Raw genomic sequence first — 13,972 nt, forward strand, 5'->3', positions numbered from 1 at the left:
ACCTTGAGAAAGCTATAAAACCTCTTTAAACCCAAATTTTCTCACTTGTAAATCAATCTGTTATTCTATATTGTTGTTATAAAATTAAGTAATGTAATATAGCTAAAGCTATAAAAAAAATTTCCTAGCACCATATAGCAAGCCCCTCCTTTCCATATATACATATATAATATGTATATGTGTGTATTTGTGAATATATATGTATATCATAAATATGAATATATGTATATCATATATATGAAATATTCAAATATTTGAAAAGTAAATGATTCCTAGCTGGAAATACATTATTGTGTCCACTTGGAAAAATGTCTAACACTGTTTTCAAGACATATTTCTGTGATAGAGATTTTCTACTTCCCATACCATGTTACTATTTTTCTTCCACTTATGTAAACAAGAAGTATACAGAAAAATACATATTCTCTAAAAGCCATGAGAATTATCAACATAGGTATATACATAATGTGCAAAAAATTTTATAGTAGATTCAAGTTATATATGGTGGTAGAATCTATTATTTGTCCTCCATTCTTTTGGGCCACTGTTCTCCTGCTTACTATCCTCATCACTGCTTCAACCTTATGGTTTGAGAAAGAGCTATCTTGTAAGTCTCAGCCTCTGGGCATCACTACTTAGGGAGGGGTTGCTTGTGTGCTGAAAGATGTACAATTTATAAATCTTCTCCAGGAATTTTGAAATTGAAATTGTAACTGGAAAGGTAGCTATTCTCAGAAGGTGAGGAAGGAACATGAACACAGAAGCACCTGGTAGTCATGACATCTACTATGCGGAAGAACTTTATCAGCACAGTGAGGGCCCAAACTTTCCTGTGTGGATGGAGAAAGAACCTGCAAAGGATTTCTTTTTTTATTGATAATTATCCCTTAAGCCAGCAGCTCCTCTGACTTTTGGTGGTTTGCTATTGCGAACAAATATACTTCTCATTTTGGCCTAAGTTTGCTCAAGCTGCATTACTTTCAATTCAAAGCAAGTGTTCTGAAAAATGCTTATTGTCAGGCATTACTGTGTATTATTAGGTCATTTGAAGAGTAAAGCAACATGTAGCAAAACTATCTTCGTATCATACTACTTATGTTTGAGAATTTTGGGGTGGCAAAACCAAACGAAGGGAAAGAGTGACTACTTTTGAAAAGCAAGACATTGATCTTCAGGAATATTTGGAAGCATTTTTCTTTCTTATATTGTTAATTTTTCTTTTTTTCTTTTTAATTATATTTATTATCATTATTTATTGTTTGGGATTCATTGAGGGTACAAAGAATTAGGTTACACTGATTGCATTTGTTGAAGGCAGTCCCTCTTAAAATTGTGTGCAACCCCCGAGAGGTGTACTATACACCGTGACCCCCATCCCCCTCCTTCCTCCCCTCTTCCCACTTGCTCGTTCTCCTACTCCCCCGTGTATTAGCTCATTGAATAGAGCACATTGGACTCTTGCTTCTCCATTGTTTTGATACTTTACTAAGAAGAATGTGTTCCACCTCCATTCAGGTTAATACAAAAAATGTAGTTTCCCTCTTTTTGTGTGGCTGAATAGTATTCCATGGTATAAATACACCACAGCTTGTTAATCCATTCCTGGGTTAGTGGGCATTTGGGTTGCTTCCACATTGTGGTGATTGTAAATTGAGCTGCGATAAACAGTCTAGTGCAAATGTCTTTATGATAAAGGACTTTTTTTTTTTTTTTTCTGAGTAGATGCCTAGTAATGGACTTGCAGGATCAAATGAAACGGCTAATTTGAGTTCTTTGAGAATTTTCCATCCTTCCTTCCTGTGTTAATTTACAGTCCCATCAGAAGAATAAAAATATTCCCTTCTCTCCATATCCATGCCAGCATCTGCAGCTTTGAAACTTTGTGATGTAGGCAGGCCATTCTCACTGGTGTTAGGTGATATCTCAGGGTAGTTTTGATTTGATGATCAGGGACTATAACATTTTTTCATATGTTTGGTAGCTAGTCATTTGTCTTCTTTAGAGAAGGTTCTATTCATGTCTCTTAACTGAGTGATATATGGGATTGTTAGGTCTTTTTTGTGGATTTTTTGAGTTCTCTATAGATCCTAGTTATCAAGTTTTTGTCCAATTTATGCTATAAAAATATCTTTTCCTATTTTGAAGGTTTTCTGTTTGCTTTGGGCTTTGTTTCTTTAGATGTACAGAAGCTATTCAGTTTAAGTAAGTATCATTTGTTTATTTTTGTTGTTGTTGCAATTGCCATGTAAGTCTTCTTCATAAAATCTTTCCTCAGACTGATATCTTCAAGAGTTTTCCCCACACTTTCTCCAAGATTTTTATTGTTGCATGCCTTTGATTTAAATCTTTTATCTATGTTGAATCAATTTTTGTAAGTGGTGAGAGATGTGGTCCAGTTTCATTCTTTTACATGTGGTTATCCAGTTCTCATAGCACCATTTATTGAATAAGGATTCTTTTCCCCAGTGTATGTTCTTGTTCGGTTTATCAAAGATTAGGTGACTGTAAGAGGTTAATTTCATCTCTTGGTTTTCTATTTGGTTCCAAATGTCAATGTCTCTATTTTTGTTCCAATAACATGTTGTTTTGATCTCTATGGCCTTGTACTATATATAGTCTAAAGTCTGGTAGGATGATAACCCTGGCATTGTTTTTATTACTAAAAATTGCCTTGGCTATATGGGGTTTTTTCTGTTTTTTTCTGGTTCCATAAAATGAAAAATTATTTTTTCCAAATTTTGAATGTGTGGTGGATGATGATATTTTAATGGGGATTGCATTGAATCTATAGATTGCTTTGGGTAGTATAGATATATTCACAATGTTGATTCTTCCCAGCCATGAGCATGGTATGTTCTTCCATTTGTTAATATCTTCTGCTATTTCTTTTCTTAGGGTTTCATAATTTTCTTTGTAGAGTTCCTTTACCTCTTTTTTTTATGTGCATTGCTAGGTATTTCAATTTTTTGAAGCTACTGTGAAGGGGATTGTGCCCTTGATCAGCTTCTCATCTTGGCTAGTATTGGCATAGACAAAGACTAGTGGCTTGTGGACAATGATTTTATATCCTGAGACATTGCTGTCTTTTTTTTGATTGCTTCAGGAGTCTTTGTAGTTCTCTAAGTATAATATCATATTGTAGGCAAAGAACAAGTATTTAACCTCCTCTCTGCATCCATTAGAATGTCCTTTATTTCCTTTACTTGCCTGATTTTATTGGCTAGAACTTCCAGCTCTATATTGAGTAGTAGTGGCAATAGAGAACAACCTTGTCTGGTTCTAGTTCTAAGTGGAAAAGCTTTCAGTTTTACTCCATTCATTAGCTGTGGGTTTGTCATAGATGGCCTCAATCAATTTAAGAAATGTGCCACCTATATCTATGTTCTTAAGTGTTCTAATTAGAAAAGAATACTGAATTTTATCAAATGCTTTTTCTGCATCTATTGAGAGGATCATATGGTCTTTGTTTTTGCTTCTGTTGATATGGTGAATAACATTTATGGACTTGTATATGTTAAACCAGCCTTGCATCCCTGGGAAGAACAATCTAATCCCAAACGCAGCAGAAGAAAAGAAATAACCAAAATTAAATCAGACATTAATGAAATTGAAAACAAAAGAATCTCACTCAGAAAATTAACCAAACAGAAAGTTGGTTTTTCCAAAATATGAATAAAATCGATAAACTTTTGGCCAGATTAACTAGAAGTAGGAAAGTAAAATCTCTAACAACCTCAATCAGAAATGATAAAGAGGAAATAACAACAGACGCCATAGACATTCCAGAGATCAACTTCGAATATTACCAGAAACTCTATGCCCAGAAATTTGACAATGTGGAGGAAATGAATCAATACCTGGAATCATAACCTCTCCCTACACTTAATTAAGAAGAAATAAATGTTTTGAAGAGACTGTTTTCAAGAACTGAAATCAAAGAAACAAGAAAAATGTCCCAACAAAAACACAAAGCACTGATCCAGATGGCTTCACAGTAAAATTCTTCAAATGTTCAAAGAAAAGCTTATACCCTTACTGCAGAAATTATTCCAAAAAACTTGAGAAGAAAGAATCTTCAAAGAAAACATCTACCCTGATACTCAGACCACAGAAAGTTAATTTTAGACCCAACTAAAAAGAATTTCAGACTAATGTCACTAATGAATACAAATGAAAAAATTATCAATAAAATCCTGGCCAATAGATTACATCTACACATTAAAAAAAATCATTCATCATGATCATGTTAATTTTTCTTTTAAAGAGAAAGTATCAATGAGATTTTTTCTTCAATGACTGTAGAATAATCGAGGCTGGTTGACTTTGGTCCTTTTATCCCCAAAGTGCTCTGTTTCTAGAAGCTGCACAAAGTATTTAGTGAATTGTATTGAGGGTGCAACTCTTATAAGGTGCATTTTCCTAGATTCATCACATCGGTAGTTCAATTGGCTAGGAAATGTAAGTAGTTTTCAAAAAGGCAGGACTCTTGGTTTTATGATTATAAATCTAACAATTTCAGCTTTCTTAATCTCCTAAATACTTTTATACACTTCCTTTTCTACCAGTTAAATATTCCAATAGTTATATACAAACACATACAGAGATTTTCAAATTACAATTTCCCAATAATTTCCCACAAAGACCTACTTTAAAAAAAAATCTGAAGTTACTACTCATAAACAAAAATCACTGTCACCAAATGAAATACCTAAGTACAAAAGAAAGTAACATCACTCAACATTTTTCCCTTTCTTTCTTTTTTTTTTTTTTGACAGAGTGTCACCATGTGCCCTGGGTAGAGTATCATAGCATCATATCTCACAGCAACCTCAAACTCTTGGTCTAGAGAGACCTTCTTGACTCAGCCTCCCCAAGAACTGGGACTACAGGTGCTCAGCACAATGCCCCACTAGTTTGTCTGTTTTTCATAGAGATGAGGTCTTGCACTGACTCAGGCTTGTCTTGGACTCCTAAGCTCAAGCCATCCACCCACCTCAGCCTCCCAGGGTGCCATCACTCAACATTTAAGCAGCATATACCATTACATAAAAGAGTAGTGATTCCTAAAAGAGAGAAAATTTTTAAAAGTGTTTAATTTTGTTATTTATTATAACTGAAATCAACACATTTAGCCAAGAATGATGTATCCATTCCTTGTTTTGGACTATGTTGGGAATTTTTTTAGTAGCATTTTTTCTTAGCTGGGCATTGTGGTGGGCACCTATAGTCCCAGCTACTTGGGAGGCTGAGGCAAGAGAATTGCTTAAGCCCAAGAGTTTGAGGTTATTGTGAGCTGTGATGGCATAGCACTCTACCAAGGATGACATAGTGAAACTGTGGCTCAAACAACAACAACAAAAAAAAGTGAATAAATAAAATGAAAAAAAATAGTATTTTTTCTTTTCTTCCTTTCCCTCTCTCTCCTTTTTCTTTTTCTTTCTTTCCTTCTTTCTTTCTTTCTTTCTTTCTTTCTTTCTTTCTTTCTTTCTTTCTTTCTTTCTTTCTTTCTTTCTTTCTTTCTTTCTTTCTTTCTTTCTTTCTTTCTTTCTTTCTTTTCTCTTTCTCTCTCTCTTTTTCACACTATCTCTTTTTTAAAGCACATACAAACTATACAAACAGGGCTTTTATTACTGGAAAGAACTGAGAAGCCTCCACCAACAATAACTATAGAAAATTGACTGCATATACACATACAAATTGAACACATACAGTTTGATGGCTCTGAGATCATCTTCTGAGGCACACCTATTTACAATTCTTATTAACTTCAGAATGGTTTGCCCTCCTTCCCTCTGCTGAACCCACAAACTCTGTTTCCTAGAGTTTAGCTATGTGCTGCATTGTGTTACTTTCTTTTCCATACTCAGGCTCTAAAGAAATGATTTGTTTCATGCTTCCAGTACTTGTCTGAATATGAAATAGTAACTCAATGTTGTGACTAATTAAATGGTACAAGCACTGAAGCTGCTATAATAAATTACCTAGGCTAAAACTTCCTTAACCCAAATCAGTGAAGGACACCATGTCATTAGTGATTTTCCAATACAAATGTCTATCTATGCCATCAAGAGAGGTTCTTTACTGTGGATTTATGAAAAGAAGAAAAATTACTAAGTTCGTACTCTCCAATACAAATTTTCCTGTAAATTTCAGACTGTTTAATAGATAACAAAAATAAGATTCAACAGATTCTGAAACAATTTCAAAGCTTATATAGTGAGACCTTACTATTACACAATACTGCATAATTGTTCTGTACCTGTTGTTCTATACATAATTGTTTAATGCTCATGGATATTAAGAATCTAGCTGAACAGCAAAAGAAATCAACACATGAATTTGTCCTCTGTGGATTTTTTAAATACAATTGATCTTACTGCGATTGTTCTGGATTTATCTACCACAGGCAAGCATTTTTCATTTCATTAGCACCATACTACAATTTAGAGGATATAATTTTATTTGTTAAAAAGGTATAGTGTGATATCTGTGTTTCTTTATGTGTTAAAAATGGCTTCCTGCTATCAGTTTCATGATTTTGAAGTTCTTGTTCATATTGATATGAAGGACTCTGTACAGATTCATAGAAAAAAATGTATAAAGAGTCCTTATGATAGAAATAGTAACTTTCAGATAAATATTACCTCTGAAAAACTAATCACTTCCCCCAAAGGGTTAAAAATACAGACACCATAAACTTACTTTGGACTCACAATAAGAAAGCTCCCTGGACGTAGAGTTTAGTGGTCTTGACACTAGACAACATTATGGTGGATGCATTATATAAAGGCATCTCCATTTCAAAATGCTTTTAAAAAATCTACTTCATATGATGGTTAAAATGCAATTACTGTATATAAAATACTATATAAAGAGTAAATGACCAATAAATAGTAAAAGCATCATTTTTCATCATTAAGTAAAATCTATTACTCCATTATTGGGATGAGAGATAACTTGTAGCTCAGGCTGTTCATGTTTTGAAATCCATCTTCTTTCCCTCCTCACCTCTGTGTATCTGAAATAAATTAACTTTGCATGCTAGTGAATGAGGGTATGCCTATGATTATCTGGAGGATAAGAAAAGAAATCTTCAAAATACCTGTGCACTGTTTTATGATACTCCCAATATTTTAAAACTTATTTGTGGGTGATGTATGCATCTAATTACTTTATGTGATATGCAGGAGAGCACTTTTTTATAATTTCAGAATATTAAGGGGGTCCAAATATCTGTGGTTACGTAGATTGCTTTGTAATGCCTGAATCACAGCTATAAAGTCACACAACATATCAAGCAAATAGTGTTCATTGTACCTATCAGGAGGTCTTTGTACCTCCTCTTGATTTCCACTGAGTTTTACTTCCCTATGTACATATGTGTGTTCATTAGTTAGTACCAATTTGATAGCAAGTAGCTGCAATGTTTGTTTTTCCATTCTTGAGATACTTCATTTAAGTATCTCAATATTGGTACTCAGTTCCATCAATATTGTTGCAAAGAACATTAATTAGTCCTTTTAATGGCTGAATATTACTCCACAGTGTGCATATACCACATTGTTTAATCCACTCAGTAATTGATGGGCACTAGGGTTGACTCCACATCTTTGCAATTGTGAACTTCAGTAGAACACTTTTTAATGCATTGCATGTATTATCTAAAAAGAATCATTCAGATAGTAACATGTACTATTCAATCTGCAATAACTTATTTTCAGCCTATACATTTTCAGCCCAGAGTATTCCCTCAAATATTATCACATAATTTTATGAATTATTCTTTGCAGCTTCTCTCTATATTCACAAAGGAAAAAAGATAAGAAGATTGCCTTTCCTTTTTTCCAATTTTCTATCCAGAGCTTTGTACATTGTTAGAGAAAAAATCACAATAGCATTTTTGGAATTAATTTGCTATTCTCCTGCTTGTACATGGTTTATAATAACATAAATTGAATTCCAAGCCATGTTTTAAAATAGTGATGGAAAGGAGAATACTTTTCATACTATAAAATGTCTGATTTGGGTTCCCTTTCTCTTTTGTTGCTTTGACTAGTAAATTACAATGAATTTAAATTTTTTGGAAATTGCATGTGGTGGGCAATATGACAGAGAGAGGGGTCACAATCAATAGCATATATACATAGTGTAATGTTTGTAAAAATTGATGCTCGTCTTATTCAGTTCAGGCTGCCACAACAAAGCATCATAGACTGGGTAGCTTTTAAACAACATAAATTTATTTCTCACAATCTGGACCTTGGAAATGCAAGATCAAGGCACCAGCAGATTTAGTGTCTGGTGAGTGCCTGTTTCCTGGTTTTAGATGGCTGTTTTCCTCACACAGCAGGAAAAAAGCAAAAAGCTCTCCAGGGTCTCTTTTAAAAGGGCATTAATCCCATTCATAAGGGCTTTACTCTTACATGCTAATTATTTCCCAAAGGTCTCACATCCTAATGCCATGACATGGGGTTAGGACTTCAACATGTGAATGTGTGGGTGGAACACAAACATTTAGCCCATAATAGCCTACTACTGAATTTAGAAACATTACAGTAGGGGGGATTCGGCTTAGCTTTAGGAGTGAGACAGCTGATCCTTCAAGTGGATTACTTGGAACGACAGGCTTTACCTGAGTGGGAACACACAGATAAAGAGAATACTCATGAGAAGTCAGCTGGTGGGAAGAAACAGCAGAGCAAGAATACTTAGAATAACAGGCATAATAACACCAAAATGCAAAGATTTTTAACTTTTGAATGTGCATTTGAGATTTCATAGGCAAAAGGGTAAGCCACTGTAATAGAAGGAAAAATTTGAAAAGAAACATGTGAATTAAACTTTTTGACTAATAATATCATATGCAGGAGTTTCCCAGCCATCACTGCTGTCCCTGAAGACCATTTATACTTCACAACATTAATATTCATTAGGTGTAACACCATATGTTACACAGCAGGGTGCACTGCCAACAGACTGTTTGTCATAAAGCCAGATTTAATAAAGCGTTGTAAAACAAACATTATGATGATAAATACAAAATGACAGGCTAATTAAGAGAATCTTAATTGCCATTTTTCCATAATAGCACTTGTTTAGTTGTATCTGTCTTTGTGCTAGCGTTCTCCTTTCCTTTGGTGCACCTTCCGCATCACCTGGCTCCAAGGAAAAATAATCACACATATGACAACAAAAGTACTTACTGTCTCCCTTTCCCCCCTCCCACAAATCATTCATAAGTTAATAAATAGCTTTGTGGCATCAAGGTTCACAAATATCAATCTTTAATTTTATTAAAGGCAAGTAAGGCATCTAGTGGAGGCTGTATACTCACGTACCAAGTGAAATAATTAGTTTCAGAAATCAGTTCTAATTCTAAATCCAAATATAATTTGTAATTTTTCATAAAATATTTCAGTTTAGCTATTTTTCAATCTGAAGAAGTCTGTCCTGGATTTCAGAAGTCACTATTGTTTTTTTAAAAGAAAGCCTAAACTTTATAAAATTTCTTTGAACAACTCTACGACCAGGTGAAGAGCCAGATGATTTACCTACCTGACATCACATTAGTGAATAAGAGGGTCTCTAATCTTTGCCCACACTTTCTACATCACATTTCCTATGTCTTCTAACTGGCACAGCCCGTTGAAGGTGATACTGTGTGATACTATTATACTCAGTAATTTGAATAATAAATACCTTACATTTTCCCCCTTACTTTGTAAATAACATTTTAAAGGTGTATATATCATTGTTACAGTTTAAAAATAGAGGTTACTAAGAGGTCAGAATATTACCTAAGGAAAAGAAGAATAACAAGCTCTCAAGAGTTTTACTGTTTTTCCTTGGCAGTTATACTAGGCTCTATAAGCCCTTGTTTTCAGCTGTGCTGTACCACAGAATGATTAGGTCAAAGAATATTCAAAATCAAGGTGTACTAGTGAATATTTTGTAACTGGCATTCTGATAAGAAAAAAAAATACTTTGATTTGCAGAAAAGTCACTTAACAGGAAGTTGGAAAGATTGTCTAGAGTATTGATGTGCAGTGTAAATTTCCACTGAACTAATTATTGGTAGATTCTTTTATTCATGCTTCAGAGAGTATCTATGGTCTCAGAGACTGACAATGACATAGTCTAAATAATAATAAAAGTTCTATTGACAAATCTTCACCATTCTATATGTGTGTGTAATTATTTCTCTAATTTATTGTTGAAAATAAATGTATATGTAATTTATATGAATACACAAGTTGTTAAATTGGTACAAATATATATTTGAACCAGAATTATAATAATATTAAGTAGGACTGAAAAAAAAAATTCCAATGGCCTCTGAAACACAATGTTAAAAATTTCCAAAATATATCTAGAAAAAAAAGTAAGAATACTTAAAATGATACTTCCAAAAAATATTTTTACTTGAAAAAAAATTGATGATATTTTGAGTAATATTTATCTAGCTTATAAAAAAGTCTTATTTCAAATAAATTTTGTGAAATGATTACATTTAATTTGTATCAGGAAGGATGGAATCAGACATATCTACTGTTAAAATTTTGGAAGGTCAAATGGCAGTCACTGGTTTTAACAGGATAATCTGAAAACTACGACTAATTCTGCAAGGTGTTATGTACTACACTCATAACCAAGCTTGAACTTGAATAGTTCTACTTCAATTAGTAGCTGTTAGATGTTTCTCTGATCAAACATTGTGTGAATCATTACAAATTGTAACTTTATATAGTTTCTAAGAAGTATACAGTTTTTTAACATTTTGTTTTAATCATTATAATTAAACTTAAGTTCAAACCTTAGATAGACCACTTGCCATTTCTTTGACTTTTGTAAGACACTTAATTTTCCTAAGAATAGTTTCAGTATTGCTAAAAATCATTGCATTAGATACATATTAAGTATGCAAAGTTTTGAACACAGTAACTATATCTAAAAATATATTGTTGAATTTGGATTGTAAATAAGATTAACAGAATGGAGGTAAAGATGGAATAAAAAATTCAAGAAGCAATTCAAAAGTTTTCTCAAGAATTCAATGAATTCAAAGACAAAATCACCAAAGATTTCGACACATTTAGGGAAGAACTTGCAGCCCTCAAAGATCTAAGAAATACAGTAGAATCCCTCAGTAACAGAATGAGACAGGCAGAAGAAAGGATCTCTGACATTGAAGACAAAGCTCTTGAATGCTCCCAAATGCTCGATGAGGAAGAGAAATGGAGAGCAAAAATGGATCATTCCCTGAGAGAACTGTCGGACCTCTCCAAAAAAGCAAACATTTGCCTCATAGGAATCCCTGAAGGAGAAGATAGTCCGAAAGACACAGATACTCTACTCCAAGAGATAATTGAGGAGAACTTCCCAAGCTTGTGAAGAGATACTGAAATTCAGATAGCAGACAGTTTCAGAACCCCAGTATGACTCAACCAAAATAAAGCATCTTCTAGATGCATTGTAATTAACTTCACCAAAGTTAATATGAAGGAGAAAACCCTGCAAGCAGCCAGACATAAGAAAATCATAACCTACAAGGGGAAGAATATCAGAATGAGTTCAGATCTCTCTGCTGAAACTTTTCAAGCCAGAAGAAGATGGTCATTGACCTTCGATCTCCTAAAATAAAACAACTTTCAGTCCAGGATCCTGTATCAAGCTAAATTGAGCTTCATTTAAGATAGAGAAGTTAAATACTTTAATGACATACACACGTTGAAGAAATTTGCCATAACCATACCAGCTCTTCAGAATTTCCTCAGATCCAACCTCCATAGTGACCAGCACAATGCTCTACCACCAAAGTAAACTCATTCTGAAATTCTCGACCAAAACCCAATTTCCACAGTAGTGAAATGATTCAAAACGTCCACTGGACTTTCAAAAAACTTGACACCCAAAATACTATCAGGCTTATCAATACTCTCAATTAATGTGAACAGCTTAAACTGTCCTCTTAAGAAGCACAGGTTGACTGACTGGACACAAAAACTCAGGCCAGATATCTGCTGCATACAAGAGTCTCATCTTACCTTAAAGGATATATATAGACTCTGAGTGAAGGGATGGGCGTCTGTAATCCAGACAAACTGAAATCAGAAAAAAGCAGGGATGGCAATTTTATTTGCAAATGCATTAGGCTTAAACCAACAAAAGTAAGGAAAGACAAGGATGGTCACTTCATATTTGTTAAGGGAAACATTCAACATGATGAGATGTCAATTATTAACATTTATTCACCCAACCAGAATGCACCTCAATTTATAAGGGAGACCCTAACAGACATGAGCAATTTAATATCTTCCAGCACCATAATAGTCGGAGATTTTAACACCCCTTTGTCAGTGTTGGATAGATCCTCCAATAAGGAACTAAGCAAAGGAATTTTGGACTTAACCTTTACCATACAATAATTGAATTTAAAAGACATCTACAGAACATTTCATTCTAACAAAACTGAATACACATTCTTCTCATCAGCCCATGGAACATCCTCCAAAATTGATCACAACTTAGGTCACAAGTCTAACCTCAACAAATTTAAAAGTGTAGAAATTATTCCTTGTATTTTCTTGGATCATCATGCAATAAAAGTTGAACTCACCAATAACAGGTATCTGCATACTCATACAAAGACATGGAAACTAAATAACCTTATGCTGAATGATAGCTGGGTCATAGATGAGATTAAGAAGGAAATTGCCAAATTTTGGGAACAAAACAATAATGAAGACACAATTTATCAGAACATGTGGGGTACTTCAAAGTGAGTTCTAAGAGGGAAATTTATAGTGTTTCAAGTCTTCTTCAAGAGAACAGAAAGAAAGGAAGTCAGTAACTTAATGGGACATCTTAAGCAACTGGAAAAGAAAGAACACTCCAATCCCAAACCCAGCAGAGGAAAAGAAATAACTAAAATTAGAGCAGAATTAAATGAAATTGAAAACAAAAGAATTATTCAAAAGATCAATGAATCAAAAAGTTGGTTATGAAAAATTTAAAAAAAATTGATAAACCTTTGGCCAACTAACCAAAAATATAAAATTAAAGTCCATAATATCATCAATCAGAAATGACAGAGGCGAAATAACAATAGATACCTCAGAAATTCAAAAAATCCTTAATGTAGGGTGGTGCCTGTGGCTCAAAGGAGTAGGGCACTGGCCCCACATGCTGTAGGTGGTGGGTTCAAACCCAACCCCTGCCAAAAACTGCAAAAAAAAAAAAAAAAAGAATAAATTAAAACATCCTTTTTTTTTTTTTTTGGCCGGGGCTGGGCTTGAACCCGCCACCTCCGGCATATGGGACCGGCGCCCTACCCGTTGAGCCACAGGCGCCGCCCTAAAACATCCTTAATGAATACTACAAAACACTTTATTCTCAAGAAATATGAAAATCTTAAAGAAATTGACCAATACTTAGAAGCACACCAACTTCCTAGACTTAATCAGAAAGAATTGGAAATGCTGAACAGACCTATACCAAGTACTGAAATAGAATCAAATATATGAAATCTCCCAAAAAAGAGTCTGGGACCAGATGGCTTCACATCAGAATTCTACCAAACCTTTAAAGAAGAACTAGTACATATATTACTTAACCTTTTCCAAAGCATTGAAAACCACATTCTATGCAGCAAAATATTTTCCACCACATTCTATGAAGCAAACATCACCCTGATCCCCAAACCAGGAAAAGCCTCAACAAGAAAAGAAAATTCTAGAACAATATCTTTAATGAACATAGATGCAAAAATATTCAATAAGACCCTAGCAAACAGAATCCAGCAACACATCAAATGAATTATACACCATGACCAAGTGGGTTTTATCTCAGAGTCTCAAGGTTGGTTCAATATACATAAATCTATAAATATAATACATCACACAAACAAACTAAAAAACGAAGACCATACAATTCTCTCAATTGATGCCAAAAAAGTTTTTGACAATATCCAGCA

Source organism: Nycticebus coucang, chromosome 16 (assembly GCF_027406575.1).
Source record: "Nycticebus coucang isolate mNycCou1 chromosome 16, mNycCou1.pri, whole genome shotgun sequence".
Classification (NCBI taxonomy): domain Eukaryota; kingdom Metazoa; phylum Chordata; class Mammalia; order Primates; family Lorisidae; genus Nycticebus; species Nycticebus coucang.